The sequence below is a fragment of the Brassica napus genome, chromosome C1, assembly GCF_020379485.1.
Source record: "Brassica napus cultivar Da-Ae chromosome C1, Da-Ae, whole genome shotgun sequence".
NCBI classification, from domain to species: Eukaryota; Viridiplantae; Streptophyta; class Magnoliopsida; order Brassicales; family Brassicaceae; genus Brassica; species Brassica napus.
Genome location: NC_063444.1, coordinates 18,924,454 through 18,937,996, shown reverse-complemented (window position 1 = coordinate 18,937,996; position 13,543 = coordinate 18,924,454). Strand labels below are relative to the sequence as shown.

Here is a 13,543-nt window from a genome sequence, read left to right as displayed (position 1 = left end):
TTCTTTTGCTTAGCTCGATGGCAAATGTCACAATGTAACAACCCTTTATTCTTTGCTTTAGAAATCCCAAGTACATCATGTAGAAGTTCTAATCTTTTAAAAGATGTATGACCAAAACGTTGATGCCAAACAGATGCATCAATAACAGCATTAGAATGAAAAGGAGACAAATGCAAATCCTTTACGCCAGTATCTTCCAAATCCAGAACGTACAGGTTTGCTATCCGACTACCTTTTCCAATCATCAACCCCCTGGAAGGATCCTGTATTTCAAAACAACCAGAATCAAAGACCACGCGAGCACCAATATCTGAAGTCAAAGAACTGATACTCATGAGGTTCAATCTGAATTCGGGGATAAACAACACATTCTGTAATGTCAGAGCCTTTGAAATGACTATCTGACCAATACCACCAACTTTAATAGTAGAACCATTAGGAAGATTCACAAAGTGATGAACAGAAGTGTCAAGATGAGTGAAAGCACTACGTTCATGAGAAACATGGTGAGTAGCACCAGAGTCAATGATCCATGTGTTAGGATCAGTAACACAATTGGCAACATTCAAAATTCCAACAAAACCGAATGTGGAAGAAGAGAATGTGATACCAGAAGAATCATGGCGTTGAGTTGCAGGAGCAGGGGAAGACTCAGAAGGCTGAATCTGAAGCTGGGAACTAAAGTAGGCGATGAAATTCTGAATCTGATCCTTATTTAACTGACCAACGAGATTGTCCAGACCTGACACAGGGAGAGGACGATCTTGAATGGAAACGTTAGCAGTCACCGCAGAGGAGGGTTTGGACTTATCAGAATTCCATTTTCCTTTCTTCCAGCCCACTGGATAACCATGTAACTTGTAACAACGGTCCACAGTGTGACCAGTATTGCCACAATGAGAACCGATTGCACCAGATTTCTTGTGAAAAGCATTCAACGCTCCATGTTGAGAAAAGTTTTGATCACCAGCAAGCACACCAGGCTGAACTGAGGAAGCAGACTGAGACAGTGTGTGAGTCTGAGCAGAGTCGTGACTAACAAGAAATGCAGTAGGAGCAATTACAGAGTTGAACTGTCTTTGACTATCATCTTGATCAAGGATATTGCAGATTTCAGCAAGATCAGGCAGGGGCTTTTTCATGATTATCTGACTGCGAATGATGGAATACTTTTCACTCAAACCAGCCAAGAACTTAATGATACGACCCCTCTCGACCTTTGCCTTAGCAGCTCGTTGACTGATACAACTAGAAGTGTTACAACACAAGCACGTTTCAGGAGGTTCAGTACCATCCAGATTATCCCAAAGAGTTTTGAGAGCTGTGTAGTAACTAGAGAGATCCATGGAACCTTGGCGAAGGTCTTGAATCTGTTGAATCAGTTGAAAGGTTCGAGGCAAATTTGTCTTGTGAAAACGATTATGCAAATCAATCCAAATCTCAGTTGCATCATCAAACGACAAGATACTACCATAGATCTGTTTAGATACAGAGTTAAGGAGCCATGATTTTACCATGCTATTGCAGCGAGACCAGATCCGAAACAGAGGATTACCAGAAGTAGGACGAGGTAAAGATCCGTCAACAAAAGCGATCTTGTTCTTCGCGTCAAGAGCGATCTTCATAGCAGAGCACCACTGGGTGTAGTTAGATCCATCTAACTGAACAGACACGATCATCAGACCTGGATGATCGGCATGATGGAGAAACAGTGGAGAATGAACACTGTCAGGGTTCATCGCGGCGGCAAGAGCAAACGAGTCCGTAATGTTTGGTGCTGCAACAACTTCAGGAACGGAAGAGGAGCTACCAGGTAGAGGATTCGAGCTTCCAGCACGCGTGAAACGACCGGAACGACGAGAACGACGAAGATTAACCACCATCGGAGCAGAGGTTCGACGATCGGAAAATAAAACCCTGAAACGGAGTGCGATCGAACGGAAATCGAAAGAAGAATACGATGTTGAGTTGTGCTCAAGGCTCTGATACCATTTTAGTGTTTAGATGAACATAAATTATGGTTTCTTCTTCAAGCAAACATGGAGAAAGTGTGCTCACATGAGAGAGAAAGAAGAAGACAAAATAAGGGAATATTTCTGTTAGACATTTACGTGTGATGAGTTTGTCACTATATACACTTGATCTAATCAGCTAACCGGAACAAACCGGGTTTGTAACATGTACAAACTAAACCAATGAAATTATAATAAACCAATATTTTCTGTTAAAATCTGAAGCCCGTAAGTAACGTCTAGGGTTGTAAGATGCTTTACCAGGTTGGTAGTTTTCTTACCATTGAAAAAACATGCGATATGAAGAAATAAATATTTGTCTTTATCCCATAATGCTTCGTAGTCGCACGTTAATATTTCCTTAATTTCTGGCACGAGACTTTTCCTAAGTCTACGAAGTTCCTCTATCCACTCTTCTTTGGGCCTTCCTTGCAGATATATGAACCAAAAACATTTAGACCCAATGGTAGATGACCAGAAAGTCTTGTAACTTCCATGGAAAGCTCCTCGAAACCAACATAGGGGGACTTTTGATCGAAAGCGGATAGACAAAAGATCTCAAGAGCTTCAGATGAACATGGAAACTCCACGGTGTAAATATCCTTGATCTCATGTGCGTTCAAAAGTTTCTTATCAGTTGTTGTGATGATAATCCTGCTTCCTCGGCCAAACCACTGAGTCTTGCTAGCCATGGCTTTTAGCTGCTTTATATCATCTACATCATCTAGAACAACTAGTACGTATTTTCTTGTCTTTCAGCCTTTCCTCCGCGACAGCCAAGTGATGTATCTTCAAATCCACATGGTTGAAGGTTTGACACAAAAGTTTTTCTTTTAAATACAACATGTAGGCATGGTCGTCAGTGTGTATTTTCTCAGGACTTGCTTTTATACTCTCCATAAAAGCACTGTGTGTGAAATTACGAGAGAGTTTCCTATGTAAAGCTCGGGCGATGGTCGTTTTCCCAATTCCTGAAGGACCCCAGATTCCAACCATCCTCACGTCATCAAGGGAATCTAATGACAACATTGAACTTATCTGTGTGATATGATTCTCCATCCCAACTAATCGATCAAAATCCCTCGAGGTTGTAGCCATATTTAACTTGTTTAAAACATCGGTAGCGACATTTTCGATCATTTCCGCTCATTTTTCCTAAAATATTCATGAAAAAATTACAACACATATACAATAATGACGTGCCAAAATGATTAGAACATATAAAAATGACTAACCAGTCTCTTGAAACATAACCGGGGATTGAGGTCACTTCGTACAAAGCTTGTTTCCATTTCTCAGCGTCCTCATACTACAAGAAAACATATTTTTTACTAGGGCAATATTCGTTGTAAATTCGTCGTAAATTCGTCGTAAACGGGGTGTTACGACGAAGTAACGTCGAAATACGTTTCGTTGTTAAACGTCCGTCATAACGGATGTTTCGTCGTAAACGACTCGTTATGTTTACGACGAAATATATTCCTCGTAAAACGCAGGGAAAGAATTCGTCGTAAACGACACGTAAGATTTCGTCGTAAAGTCCACGTAATGATTTCGATGTAAAGCACACGTAAATACTTTCGTTGTAAATCACTCATAAACATTTCGATGTAAAACCCTCGTAAATCTTTCGATGTTAATCACTCGTAAACATTCGATGTAAACTCCATGTAATGTTTACGAGGAGTTTACATCGATTCTTATTATATTATTATTAATTAGTATATAATAAATTTTAATTTATATTTAATATTCAGAATTTAAAATAATTTAAATTTTAAAACGAAATATGAAATTGAAAAACATATTTTAAAAAGCCATACAATAATATTTAAATTCATAATACAAATAGAAATATAAAAAAAACTACATATTCTCGAAGTAGTTGGTGGGGTTGCTCGGCTGTTGACGGGTTGGATCGGACTCTTGGGGATCTCGTACTGGCAACCCAAGAGGGGATCGTCTTTCACTCAACATTCTCTGCATAACTGGGTTTCTCACGGCCATCACGTCTAGCAAATCCTCAAGAGAGTCTAAACGAACCTGCTGGCTATCCATTCGAGCCTTCATCTGAGCAGTCTCTTCATCCCGTCTCGAAGTGTATGACGAAGTTGCCCTTGCAACTTCGTTAACAGAGCCTATACCGACTATCCGTCCCTTCTTTTTAGAAACCACCTATAAAATCAAAACATATATTAATATAGTTAATTTTGTTAAAATATTTAAAATAATGTAAACAAAAATTTTAAGTTGTACCTCTTCGAAGATTCTGTCGACCTCTTTGGTGGACAATGTGACTGGTAATCCATCGGGAGACTCATGGGTTAGTTGCGTCTCCCGTTCTTCAATCCGACCAGCCACTGCTTGGAAGAGTTTCTCAGATGCAGGATCCACAAAAACTCCGTCGGATGTGGCGTGAGTCATCTTGAATAGGTCAGACAGAGATGGTAAGACTCCCGTCTTCTCGAACTACAAAAAAAAAAATTAAATTAAATATTATAAATTATATTAATTGAATATTTTAAAATATATATTTAAAACAAAACTTACAGCTTCTAGACGGACTCCTGCATGAGGTTTTTGTCCGGTTCTGTGAAGCATGGGCAAATGACCATTTTTATCCTTCGTCCTTCGAGAAGCCGAACACGAATTGACTTTTTTGATCGAAGAGGGGTGCTCCCAATAGGCGATGAGGCCATCCCACACATCCGTCGTGAGCTCAGTGGGCTTTCCCTCATACCCGTAGATCTTCCACTTGTCCTTCCAATCGAAGACTGTGTTGCAGAGGCGGATCTTTGCCTTTGCAACGAATTCCGCCTTCACCCTCTCGGTGATTCCCAAAGACCAATGCCACTTTTGCTGAAATATAAAAATTTTGAAAAAATTACAATTAATAATAAATATTAAATATATATATATATATATATATATTTAAAAGTGAAAATTTAATTAAATTTAAAAATCTTACCGCAAAACATTTAAACCACGTGATCTTAACGTGATTTGGTGTCTTGCTCCAGTTCGGATATTCCCCGTCGTAGTAACCCTTAATCGTCGCCGAAACGCTCCGGCTAGCACGGTTGTTAGCCCCAAACCTGAAAAAAACAACTTAACCGTTAGAAAATAAAAATAATTTAAATTTTAATGTAATAAAAATTAATAACTTACCAATAAGTTCCTCGGGGTCTATCGGGGTCTAGAACATCCAAACCTTCCCGTCCAGGCTGGGCAAGCAAATCCTCCACCGTATATCTCGCGAAGGGAGCATATGAAGGCATACGCAAATCTGGATGAACTGCACCTTCTGGGACATGCTGAGGTGCAGCCGCTGGAGGAGGAGGTGGAGGCATCTGCGGTGGAAGAGGAGGACTCGTAAATTGTACGGCGTAAGAATGACTGACCACAAAGAATATTGTCTACCAAACATTCCAAATGGACTAAATCCATCGGTGCATAACCCAAGATAGACATTCCGAATATTTGTAGCAAAATCTGCGTGTACCTTGTTTAAATGTTTCCACGCTCTTGCGTCTGATGGATGTGCAACCTCACCATCTCTCTGGACATGTTCCGCATGCCACTTCATCGACGCAGCAGTCCTCTCAGATTGATATAATCTTTTCAATCTGTCTGTAATTGGTAGGTATCACATCCTTTAGTACGGTACCCTATTCCTCCCACGGTCTTGCGGTTTGAATCGTAGTTTTTTGCAGAATCGACACTCTTCTAACTTGTCATCTTCTTTCCAGTAGATCATGCAGTTGTCGATGCAAACATCAATCATCTCCGAAGGCAACCCAAGACTATAAACCAATTTCTGAATCTCATAATAAGATTCAGCAGACACGTTGTCTTCTGGCAAATACTCTTTAAACAACTCCGCCCATGCATCCATGCAATTCTCAGGTAAATTATGATCCATTTTAATATTCATCATCCTAGCTGCTAGAGACAATTTAGGGGGACCTTCTCTACAACTAGTGCACATTGGTTGATTTGCAGCATCTAGCATTTCATAAAAACTTTTTGCATCCAAATTAGGTTCTTCTACATTTCCAGTTCCATCAGCTATTGTTGGAGTTGTTTCTAAAAATGCATCACTAATCATATTTTGAACCCTATCATGATCTACCATCTGCTCCTGATCTTGATGATAATTATATTCATTATGCAAATGATTTGGTTCTTCACTATGATGACCATCCTCAAAATTATTATTACTACTACTAGCTTCATTTCCCCCATAATCCTCTCCATGTTGATACCAAATGTAGTACTGTGGTGTAAATCCTCTGTTTACTAAATGCTTCCATAAAGTTTCACTACGTGCAAATTTTGAATTCTTGCATTTCCGACAGGGGCAGAACATCTTACCACTTTCCTGCGTGATCGGTGTACAGCCCGCCTGGTGCATGAATGTCTCTAGCCCGCTCAGAAATGTGTTCGTCACCCTCCCGTCGGAATCTTTGTGCAAATACATCCAACTCCGTAACTCGTAAATACTACCGCCACCGGCCATTTTTTTCTTAGATTTTTTTTTGGAATCTTTTTTTTGGATTTTTTCGGATTTTTTTTTCCGTTTGTGTGTTGTGAGGAAGAGAGTTGTGGGAAATGACATATATATAGAGAAATTTTCGAGTTGGGTAGTTGAAATATAACAATGATTTTACAAGGAATGTTTTACATGGATTTTACATTGTTTTAACATAATATTTACAACGACTTTATGACGAAATTAGGTAAGTTAAAGCACATTGAATACACGTTTTCACCTAAATATAACGGTGACATGTTTCGTTGTAATGTCGATGTAACGATTACGACGTATTTCTCATTCCACGTACTTTCGTCGTAAACTTACATGGATTTTACGACGAACATTATTCGTCGTAAATTTACATGGCGTTTACGACGAAAGTTGGATTCCTCGTACGAAATATTTTCGTCGTAAATCTTCGTTGTTATGGGCATGTTTTCTTGTAGTGTCAACTGATTTCCCCTCACAAGTTTTCTCAAAGATAGATCCAAATTCTCCCACCTGCTCCCTTACATTGGATGGTTCCACTTCATAGAAAATGGTCATCACTGTTTGACCCAACTTTTCCCTGCACTTCATGATCTCCACTAACTCTTCCAGACACCAACTTGAATAAGCATAATTATTTGATATTATGACAATCGAGATCATCGATCCTTTTATAGCTTCATTGTGCTTAGGACCAATCGTCATGCCTTTAATATTTCATTATCAGTCAATGGCGTGATTCCTTTGTTTCTGGAGAAATTAGGACGTATATACACGAATTTTTACGGAATAAGGCGGATACCACCCTATGTAGACATTTGTTTTTAGTACCTTTATACCCCTATAACTTAACACCCCACCATATCGTCTACACTGCACACTGTCAGAAGATATATATATCTCAGCATATTACACGGCATGTATCTAGAAGCCTCCGAAACTCTTAAAATAAAGTGAATAAAACATTGCAAAAAGAATAACAGAGAGGGGCAAGTGAAAAATCATCTTTTACAAACGAATTTTCATTTTAATCTTCTCGAAACTATTACTGCTCTAGAGAAACCACAATCTAAGAGCTAGAGATCAACACCATGGAGCACACACAACTACCAGAGCGGATGTTCGCGGCCAGTGAAGAACCCGGCTGGTGAAGAACCCGGCTGGTGAAGAATCTATAATAGACGCTCTAGATCCAGGAGGTTGAATTCATGCGATCCAACTCGTATTTATGGCGGCGTTCCACAGATAAGAGAGGTCGTCACCCCCGCAGAACCCGTTGTGGTAATTGACTCTGATTGTGACTCAGAATCCGGAGATTACGAATCTCAAGCCGACGAAGCAGACGAGTGGGAGGCCCCCATTGCAACACCTGCGGTTGTAAGGTACTGTGTAAACCATGTACACGTCAGAGATCTGGATGAAGAATGCAAGGTAAGACAATAGATTTCTCCCGGTCAGGGTATGCGACAACCTTATTTGTGTCGGCCAACAAATAAAGTAGCTGCTATTTGTTACGGACTTAGGAATGGTTAGACGCTAAAATAGAACATGCCTGCTAAAATACAAATTAGCTGTTATGTTGCTTGCTAATGAGTTGATAACTACTCCTAGAACCCGTTAACGAAACATGTAGAGGTAACTGATGTTTTCTTAGCATGTCAGTCCGCTCGTTAGCTTTCAACAACTTGTGTTAGGTGCTAATTCACAAGTGTTAAGTGCACTATAACCGCTGTGTTTGCTAACTTGATTGTGCGTTGTAAACATCTTTCTTGGAAGGCACCCACATACATTACCTATTTAGTTGTGACTAAATTACTCCTCCCCTTGAAAATACTGCAGGTAGACGTTATCTCGATGGTTGTGGACGCAACTCACTCTCCAGAAGATTTTGACATGGAAGATGAGGTCGAAGATGAGGTCGTTGATAGCCTTGTACGACTAATTGACCAAGGCCACGTGCTCAACAAGTCAATGTCCGTTACCAGTTATTCTTATATGCGACAAGTTTAATTAGTAGCTATACACAACTGTAAACGATACTCTTGACTGCATACGCTTTCTCGTCATGTTCCTATATACCATAGACCTTAACATATATCTTTACTGTTTCCATTTACAATTACTCGCTACCAGTGATTCTTATCAGTGACAAGTGTGATTAGTAGTTATATACAACTGAAAACGATATCTCATTATTTGAATATGCCTTCTCATCATGTTCCCACATACCATAACCCTCAACATATATCTTTACTGTTTCCATTTACAATTACTCACTACCAATTATTTTTATCAGTGACAAGTTTAATTAGTAGTTATGCACAACCGAACTTGTTCGCCAAAGCATAGAGAGACATGTGAGTCTTGAAAGCCGATTGGTCCATGAAAACCTGCCTCACAAACAGATGCTTCTCTGCTTCCTCTTAGTCTTCGGAATCTGTTAAAATGCAAGAGTACCCGTTACTAAACAATCATAACAGCTAAATACACAGATTCACACCGGATTACATATAATGCATTTGTTGTTAACAGTTCCTAGTCAATCACAACAACCAACATGTACTAGTATCAGTTACTACTCAAATGTAACGGTTAACACTCTAACCATCACTATCTTCATCTGTTGTGTTCGCATCTGGAATAGGATCGGGAAAGTTTGGGTTCGACATTAGAGGACTACGTCGTCCGCTCGTGTAGCTCCGCTTCTTATTACCTTCGTTTTCATTACACACTTTCTCCTTGTCCTTTATAATGTACTCAAGTATGGAAGATGCCTCCTCGCCGCTGGGGCTCAACTGTTTCGAATGTATTTCCAGAACCCCCATTAAATACACCAACGAAAACCCTTAAGATTTCGGGGTAACCTCTAAATCCATCCATTATACGCTACACAGAGATTTCCGCAGGATTCTCCTTAGCTCCCAATGGTACTTTGCACAATAACCAATCAAAATTAGTTGGGGCGGATAATAGCCAAAAATTTATGTCAGAATAGAATCATAGGTTTGTACTTGCCAAATCGCGACCTGTTCACCTTTTTGCCTCACCTTTGCAAACGGTAGGGGCATTTCGGGGATAATGAACTCAAAAATGTACGGATTCAACTAGTTCTTTTTGCAAATGGGTACTTACTTAATTTCCTAATGATTTGGGTAGATTGGCCCAATTGTCCCTTGTTTCTGAGCACCATTAGCATGTGACTGCCTATCTGAACATCTAAGCTCCTGTTAAAACTAGCAAAGACTTGGTGAGTATAACTGGAAGGCAAAGGAGAAATAGCCGATAAAGAGTCAAATGTCCTTTCATTGGCTCTCTCGTCAATGCTTATATTTTTTTTTTGAAACTTCTCTCGCCAATGCTTATATCGTCCTTGATTGCAGTTAAGACGTGATCTGTGCCTAGAAAAGATTCAGAGCCCTGAAAAAGAACCACAGAAACATGTGAATGACGTAACGAAAACATGTGAGAACATATCAACTGATTCAAGTGAGCAAGGCGAAGAGACTGTAAAAACTTACTGTACCATCGGCGAGTACATCACAAATCTCCTGAGAATCCACTACGAGTTTACGTCTCCCATTCTTTTCTTTACGGGATATTTCTATACCCAGTTGTTCTAGTAAATTGTGCATCACTAATCGTGCCCCATTATTGTCTATAAATATGAGAGATTTTTCAACTAAGACTTGAAGCCCGCGCCTGATGTCCAAGTTGCTAAAATAGTCTCTGATATCTTGCATATTTACATTGTTTTATCCATTCATCCATGAGCATTTTCATCATATAGATTAGGATTTAACCATTTCTAGGTTGCATTTTGCATTCATTGTCCTTATTAGGTGTTGGAGTGTGCCATGGAGTGATTTGAGATGTTTGGGAGCATTGTGATCCAAAAGGAGGTGAAAGATGAGCATGGATGGAGCCTTTAGATAAATCTCCTGTTGCTAACATTTTGTGGAGACACAGAAAATTGAGTTAGCTTTCTAATGGAAGTGGTTTCAAGTCATTTGGAGATGTAATGAAGGAGTTATGATCAATTTACTAGAGGCATATCCATCCTGGTCGAGCATCGCAGAGTGACCTCTCAGAGCGACCTACCGAGGTCGCTCCCAGCCAGAGCGACCAGCCAGAGCGACTAGCTCAAGTCACTCCCAGCCAGAGCGACCAGCCAGAGCGACCAGCTCAAGTCACTGGCGTTTTGACGGGTCGAGACACAAAGATACGCGTCGGGAGTGACCTCCTGGAGCGACTATGCTAGGTCACTCCGCGTGTTTTGCTTGGACGTTTTTTATGTTATTTCAGGGACCTTTTGGTCATTTTTTTGATGTTTTTACACTTTCTAAACCTAAGTTAAGTACTTTTGTAAGTCATTGGAGGCAGATAATCTCTTTTCGAGAGAGAAGAACTAGTAAAAACTTCTTTTGATTCAGATTTCATTGCTTTCATCTTGTGTTCTTGTTGATTTCTTATCTATTTCTCTACATGATTAATCTGAAATCCAATATGGGTTTAAGAAGAATCATGGAGATTAGTGAGTAATCACCTTTTGAATTCATGGGTTAGGGAGATTAAGGGTGATTAGGTTAGTTCTAGGATGTTTTAGTGTAGATCATTCTTGTTCCTTGCTAGTAGAGTATTCATAATGCATCTTCTGAGTTGGCCACTCAAAAGTTGATCAATAGACATTTCCCACCCAAAAGGTGTTTGATGAAATGCCTGAGACAACTCTCCTAGTCTTTTAGTATACTTTGCCAAAGACATTTGTTGTTAAATGTGCTAAAATAGCTAATAGACTTGTTAGTAATGATTACTTTCATATTATTCAACCAAAGACATTTGATGTTTGAGATATGTTAGCAAATGAGCATTCATCTAGACATAGAGCTTGCTTAGAATTGTGTATAGGCTTAAGGTTGATAGTTTGATTGATCATTTGTCATCCTTAGTTCGATACTTGATCACCCAAGGTCTAATCCCTATGCCCATGAGTTCTCTTTTCCCTTAGTCAAGAAAGTATCATTCTGTTATTGCTTTCTAGTATTAGTAGTAGTTTAAAACCCATCTAATTCATTGGTTGCACTTAGATTAAGTGAGTACTTGCATTCTCGGTGCTTTGATATCCCTCAGAACTGGTTCGATAATCTTTTATACTACAACATTTGTCTTAGGAGCCTTGAAAACTCTTAATATCAAATTGGCGCCGTTGCCAAATTCTGAGTAGATTGAAACATTGAGATTTAGTCACTTGCTTGAGACTAAGTCATTTTAAATTTTGTTTTGTTACTGATTCTTCTTCTTCAGAGCTTTAGAGAGAGAGTGTGCTAGACCTAGAAGAGAAGAAGAGCAACAAGCCCACTTGCAGGAATTGGACGTTGATATGGCAGATCCACAACAAGGGGCAGAACACCAACCGCGGGCAGCTCGACCCATTGGTACTTATGACCGGCCCAACATTCATGGTCATAGACTGGGAATCCGAGCACCGGCTGTGGCAGCCAACAACTTTGAGGTCAAGTCAGGACTCCTCAACGTGATCGAGAACAACAAATTTCATGGCTTGGCTTTAGAGGACCCATTCGATCACTTGGACAGGTTCGACAGCTACTGCGGGTTGTCAAAAACCAATGGTGTGTCAGAGGATGCCTTAAAGCTGAAGTTATTCCCTTTCTCTTTGGGGGATAAGGCGCGTCGGTGGGAGAAGTCTCTACCCAGCGACTCTATCACCACTTGGGATGACTGCAAGAAAGCATTCTTGGAGATGTTCTTCTCTACTTCAAGAACTGCTAAGCTGAGAAATGAGATCTCCAGCTTTCAACAGAAGGGCTTGGAAGGATTCAGTGAAGCTTGGGAGAGATTCAAAGGCTACCAAGCTCAATGCCCTCACCATGGTTTCTCTAAGGAAAGCCTGTTGAGCACATTCTACAGGGGAGCTCTTCCTAAGTACAGAGCCAGATTGGATACAGCTAGCAATGGGTTCTTCTTGGGAAGAACTGAGGAAGATCCAGAGGAGCTGGTTGACAACATGGTAAAGAGTGACGCACTCTACAGTGGATACCACGACAGAGGCAGTAGAACAGATGACAAGCAGACGAGGAAGGAGTTAAAGGCTCTACAAGATAAGATAGACATACTCATTGCTGATAAATCCACCTAAGAGCAGCTGAACTTTGTTGGTAACTCAAACCAAGATGCACCACCTGGGATCAATGAGGTTGAGGGTTTGGAAGGTCAAGAAGAGATGTGTTTCATCAACAACAATGGCAGTTGGTACAAGAAAGAGCCCAACTTTCAGTACAACAACTACCAACAGAAATCATATCCTAACAACCAACAGAGTGGTTATCAGCCTAGGAATAACCAGCAAGGCAACTATCAGCCTCAGCAAAACCCTCCTCCTGGTTTCTCCAACAAAGGGAGCCAGTCTTCTCAACAACAAGTTAATCCTTCTACCTCTACTCCTCAGGAAAGCAACACTGATATTCTACTGAAACAGATCTTGGAGTCTCAGACTAGAAGTGAAAAGCAGGTTGGTTATGAGTTGAAGAACCTTCACTCCAAGATTGATGGAAGTTACAATGAGCTCAACAACAAGTTCAGGGCTTTGAAAAACCAGTTTGCTTCCATGACCACTCACCAGAATCGCCAGCAAGGGTCTCTACCTGGAAAATCTGAGCAAACACCCAAGGAGTATTGCAATGGTGTCCTCTCTACCACTTCTTCAGGGATTGAATTGAGTAACCACAAGAAAGAGGTAGATGAAATTGAAAGATTGGTGTTTGGAACTGAGATTGAACAGGTTCAGCATCTGATTGTAGCAACAGCTGAAGCAAAGATTGTGGAGGAAGCTGACAAAATGGTTGAAGTAAAGATTTTGAAGGGAGATGAACCCATGGCTGAGAAACCAGTTGTGAAGAGAGCTAACCAGAAGCTGAAAGAGGTCAAGCTGGAGGACACCACTGAGGTTGAGCAGTCACCCTATGACAAGCTCCCATTTCCACAAAGGGTT

General features: G+C 40.3%; 1 non-coding gene across 1 annotated transcript; it reads right to left on the bottom strand.

Moving 5' to 3' along the window:
• Positions 1-12,322: 12,322 nt before the first annotated feature.
• Positions 12,323-12,429, bottom strand: LOC125581047. Its single transcript, XR_007318758.1, has one exon. It is a non-coding gene; the product is annotated as a small nucleolar RNA R71 (small nucleolar RNA).
• Positions 12,430-13,543: the final 1,114 nt, after the last annotated feature.